The sequence below is a fragment of the Pituophis catenifer genome, unplaced genomic scaffold (genome assembly GCF_029215685.1).
Source record: "Pituophis catenifer annectens isolate HBS135680 unplaced genomic scaffold, rPitCat1.0.hap2 SCAF_4, whole genome shotgun sequence".
Taxonomy (NCBI): Eukaryota; Metazoa; Chordata; class Lepidosauria; order Squamata; family Colubridae; genus Pituophis; species Pituophis catenifer.
In genome coordinates this window covers 13,362,235-13,368,234 of record NW_027256884.1, presented here as the reverse complement: position 1 = coordinate 13,368,234, position 6,000 = coordinate 13,362,235, and positions in this window count along the sequence as shown.

Below are 6,000 nucleotides of genomic sequence, written 5' to 3'. Positions count from 1 at the left end.
AGCCAGGATCATTTTTGGTTAAAAGAACAAAACTAAGGGGTCTGCTCCGATAGATACCCTCAATTTCCTGGCTGCTCTGACTTAGCTCAGTGGTAAGAGGCCCTCATTCAGGACTCTTCCTGATAGGTTGATGAAACTTGCTCAGATCCGGAAACTCCTGATCTGAAAATAATACTGTGTTTCTCCGAAAATAAATCCCAAGCGGAAAATAAGCCCTAGCATGATTTTTCAGGATGCTTGTAATATCAGCCCTACTCCAAAAATAAGCCCCAGTTAAGATCATCAACCAGATGGATGCATTTAGTTCCATATTTCCCCCAAAATAAGACCTAACCAGAAGCCCTAATGCATGTTTTGGAGCAAAAATTAATATAAGACTTAATCTTATTTTCAGGGTGACGCGGTATGTCCTTACTAAAAATGGCCACTTTTTACTGAAGATATCCAACATACCGTATTTTTCGGAGTATAAGATGCACCTTTTTCCCCCCAAAAGGGGGTGAAAATTTAGGTGTGTCTTACACACCGAATGTAGCCCCACCCACCCACTGGCCCCTACTCTTTGGCTCTGCCTCCCAGCAGTTACCTTCTTGCAGCAAGCAGCAAGAAAAAACAGCTCCTTTCAGCTTCAGCACAGCCTAATTAGCACAAGTTGATTGGATCGGCCTCCCGACTCTCAGCTGTTTGCACTCAGCTGCTTTGTGCAGGCCTCTGCTGCTTGCTGCAAGGAGGTTAATTGCTGGGAGCAGATTTTTTCCCCTTGTGCTAATCAAGCTATGCTGAAAACGAAAATGAAAGTAAAGCAGGCTGTTTGCTGCAACGAAGCAAAATTGCTGAAAGGGAGAGGCAGATTTCTTTTTCTTGTTTTCCTCACCAAAAAAGATAGGTGTGTCTTATAGTCCGATGCGTCTTATACTCTGAAAAATATGGTATGTTCTGCTGTTTGTGGAAGAATGCATGAAAAACATGACAGATCCAAAGCCAATTATAGCATTCCCAAATGTGGAAAAACCATTTATCCTTCTAAGGTTCACATCAAAACAATTGCTGGGTGGGCTGGTAGCAAAACAGTTAAAATCCCAAGACTCCCTAAAAGACTTCATTTATATTATTTATAATCTCTATCATACTTATTTGTATTTTATTAGAATCGGTCTAGTGTTTAAGGCACCAGGTTACGAAAGGAGGAGATTGGGAATTCTAGTCCCACTTTAGGCATGAAAGCCGGCTGGGTGATCTTGGGCCTGTCAATCTATCCCATCCATCTCATCTCACAGAGCTGTTGTTGTGGGGGAAATAGGAGAAGGAATGTTGGATATGTTTGCCACCTTGAGTAAAAATAATAACAAACAAAATATATACCGTGAGACAAGGAGATTCAGAAACTTAGAATCTACAGCTGAAGTTTTTGCCCCCCAGTTTTGGACTCGCAACCAAGAAAAGGTTGTGTTGCTGAACTGCCTTCACACAACACAGGATGTCTTCACAACTAAACAAGCAAAATGGCATGGCTCAATTTCACATTGTTTTGGAACCTAGGTTAATCGTTGCATGGGAAACCACCAGAAACTCAGAGCTCTAGTTTAGGACCAGGAAGTTGAAGAAACGTTCTGGAAGCTAGCAGTAGGAGATCATTTCCATCCTCTTGCTGCAGAAACCTCAGAGTTGTGCTCCTAAATTTGTCTGGAATCTGATTAAATTTGAAGAAGACTTGACTCTACTAAATCATGTGCCCATAAGTTCAGAAATTACTGTTGTTTAGAGTCCAGTTAAATGTCTATGGAGATTCTCAATCATCCAAGTCATGGTTGTCTCAAAGGTGCTTTTCCAAAAGGCAATTTGTCTTTCTTGGTTTTTCTTTTGCTTTTTCTTTTGCTTTTTTTTTTTTTTTTTTTGAGTCTGTATCTGCACTTCTATAACTGTCTGGTTTGGTTCTGCAACCCAACAATACAGACACAGACTTCAGAGGATAATTAGAACTGCAGAAAAAACAATGGCTACCAACGTGCCTTCCATTGAGGACCTGTATACTGTATACCGAGTCAAAAAGAGGGCTATGAAAGTATCTACAGACCCCCCCACATCCTGGACATCAATTGTTTCAACTCCTACCCTCAAAACGATGCTATAGAGCACTGCACCCCAGAACAACTAGACACAAGGACAGTTTTTTCCCCAACACCATCACCCTGCTAAACAAATAATTCCCTCAACACTGTCAAACTATTCACTAAGTCTGAATTACTATTAATCTTCTCATTGTTCCTATCATCCATCTCCTCCCACTTATGACTGTAACTTTGTTGCTTGTATCCTTACAATTTATATTGATTGTTTCCTAGTATGATTTGATTGCTTATTTGTACTCTATGACTCATATGTACCTTATGATTCTTGACGAATGTATCTTTTCTTTTTATGTACACTGAGAGTGTATGCACCAGACAAATTCCTTGTGTGTCTCATCACATTTGGCCAATAAAGAATTCTATTCTATTCTATTCTATTCTATTCTATTCTATTCTATTCTATTCTATTCTATTCTATTCTATTCTATTCTATTCTATTCTATTCTATTCTATTCTATTCTATTCTATCCTATTATTTTCTCATCCAAGAAGCTTCTGCTGTTCATTTCATTTCACTTCACTGAAGAAGCTGTTTTGATGGAAAGCAAAAAAAAAAAAAAAAAAAAAGGAAAAAACCAAGAAAGTCCAATTGCTTTTTGGAAAAGCAGCTTTGGGATAAGAGTAGAAGAATGACTCTCACCTGATGAACCTAGTTCTTTCAAAATCCTTAAACACAACATACATTCGTACACATACACACACAAACACAAACACAGAGTAATCTTCTCACATTGGGTACAAAAAGCTCCACACCACAAATTTTTTAGGCACTTTTTATTGTCAAAAATTGTTTGTCTTTTTATATATAAACCATTTCAATATCTTTCAACAATAATATCGCTGTTTGCTCGATCATTTGCATAGGATATGTCACCATACAAAAAAAAAAAAAAAAAAAAGGAGAGGGAAGGAAAAAGAAAGGCCTGAAGGGAAGCAGCAAAACAGCAACCAATATGCTCGAGTTTCTGCAGGTATTTTTTTTTCAAGATTAAACATTTGAAGCCTTACAAAAAAAAAATATGTACATCATCTATTTACAGTTCAGAGGAACACTTAAAAAAACCTATAACAAACCTTTTTTTTTTTTTAATTTATCAAGTGTATGGAAAATTGTTTCCTAAAAAATTTCTACCGTATGCCACAAAAATAAATAAAAAGATGCAAACACTAGTTTGAACAAAGTTTTGCTGTGAGCTTTTTTTTTCTTTTCTTTCTTTTTTTTTTTTTTTTGGCATGTCAGTTATTTAATATATTTTTTTACCCTTTGGTTGACAGCATGGTATTACTGTTTTAATAGCTGTAATCCAAAAAGTCCCATCTACACCCATGTGATGACTTTTGAGAGCTGTGCAAGTTACAACCTGTGCTGACTTCACCCCCTGCACCATAGCTATGCCTAAAAGAAGGAATCCTATTCCTTAGACTGAACTTGGGAACAAAGCGTGGATCAGCTCTCAAAATCTTTCAACCCTATGAGATTATATACTGCTTCACAGTGCTTTACAGCCCTCTCTAAGCGGTTTACAGAGTCAGCATCTTGCCCCCAACCAAGCTGGGTTCTCATTTTACCGACCTCGGAAGATGGAAGGCTGAGTCAACCATGAGCCGGTGAGAATCGAACTGCTGGCAGTCGGCAGAATTAGCCTGCAATGCTGAATTGTAAATCATCTGCCGCACCACGGATAGAAAGATTGGGTTACGCCAGAGTTAACAAATTAGCAGCCTGAAGCACTACTGTCCTGTTCACAGGAGACGCTAAGTCAGAACCAAAGAGCTACATTCATACAACCCATGTAATCTATTGTTTTGGCTCAGCCATTCTGTTTTATAGTACGGTTGGGAATATTCCATTAACACAGGCTGAGTGTTCTTCTGATCTGGAACAGCTTGTTGATCGGACATCAGGAAGGGGGAAAATTTGTTTATAAGCAGCCTCGATCCTAAGGATCCTCTCATAGGATCCACCTGAATTGCTTATTTAAGATCTAAATCCTTTAACAATATTGTGCAGTTGGACCTTCTCCCTTTCCACTCTTCATCCTATACTAGCAACCAAACCAAACATTTGGGCCAACTAAGGGTAAAGCTTAAAATTTGAGGATTTCTCACTCTTTCTGAAGAAATCTGAAGAAAATATCAGATGGTTATCAAAACAATTTAAGAGTCATGCAGATTAGTGCTAACTTTTTCCTACGAAACATAGGACTTTTGGCTCTTCTTCAGGAAGGTTGCAGCAACGTGACTCAACAGGGTTGGACAATACTCCATGTCAAATAATTTTTAACCTCAAAACATCTTCTAGAATGAAATTTGGGTGTGTGTGTGTGTGTGTTTTTTTTAAAGAGAAGAGCAGGGCTTCCTCAATGGAAGCAGACGAGTGGGTGAAAAATGCAAACTATCCCTCTCTACCTTGTGGACTTTGTCCACAGAAAAGAACCTCAATTCTCCATTCAAAATGTTCAACCTTGCCAGAAGTGCAACTCAAAACTTGGAAAGCAGCCATTCTGATTGTCCTCTCTCTGTCTTCAGGTGTGCATGGGCCTATCTGGCCTTTGAACTATGGTGCTGGAGAAGATTCCTGCGAGTCCCTTGGACTGCAAGGCGATCAAACCGGTCAGTCCTAGAGGAGATCAACCCTGACTGTGCTTTAGAAGGCCAGATCCTGAAGATGAAACTCAAATACTTTGGCCACCTAATGAGAAGGAAGGACTCACTGGAGAAGAGCCTAATGCTGGGAACGATTGAGGGCAAAAGAAGAACGGGATGACAGAGAATGAGGTGGCCAGATAGAGTCACTGAAGCAGTCGGCATGAGCTTAAATGGACTCCGGGGGATGGTAGAGGACAGGAAGGCCTGGAGGAACGTTGTCCATGGGGTCACGATGGGTCGGACACGACTTCGCAACTAACAACAACAAATGGGCCTATCTGGCTGGTGAACCTCCAAAGAGTTTATAGGACTGAACTAAGATTCCCCACATCTTTGGGGAGTGAGTCTTCAAGACAAAGAATTGACACATTCTCCTGCTTTAAAAAACAAATTATATTTAGAGCCTTGCTCCTTTGAAGGCTACTCTGTTTTGCAGAGTGTCCACAGATAATACTCCTTGGCCAAATAATTGACCCGCACTGAATGGTAAAAAGATAATTTTTAATAGACAACAACAACAACAACAACAAAATCAGCCATGAGGAATTTGTTATCCTATCTACACACTTTACTCGGAGGGAAGGCTAATTAACTCACAGCTCTAGATCATCATGTCAGTTGTTGTCGGCTTAATATAACAACAAAACTCCAAAACTAATTAAAGAAAATACTGCTTGCAATGGTTGGTGGCTGGCTCACAAATCCTAGCTTGCTATGTCAGGATAGCTTATTCCTGGACTGTTTTAGTGTTTCACTTCTGAATATTAACATAGAAAAGAAACTAGGCAATGTCCCATTAAGTCAATGTTACTTTGCTGCACCACAGGATGGATTGAGGCTTCCTCCTAGCTTGTTCAACAAACCACAATGAGAACAAATCCTAAACCTTATGCAATAGATGAACATAGTCAATATAAGGAATTTAAATAAGAATCCATTCCAAGATTTGCTTTTGTAAATCCAGGCTACAGAATAATTCTGTTTGCTCTTATTAGTTCAGATAAAAGTAAATTTGGGGGGAAATAGGCCTGTGGAACTCCGTGGGATTTAGGTTCTGAGTAATCACAGGTAGGACAGGAAGCACATATTGGATTCTGCCCCTCTGAAGTCCAAAGGACCAGGAAGTGCTGGATGAGCCAAATCTGTTCACTCCTTGCTCCATGAAGAAATGAACAGATTTATTTCTCAATAAATACACTGATTGATTCTCTCACCTAATTGG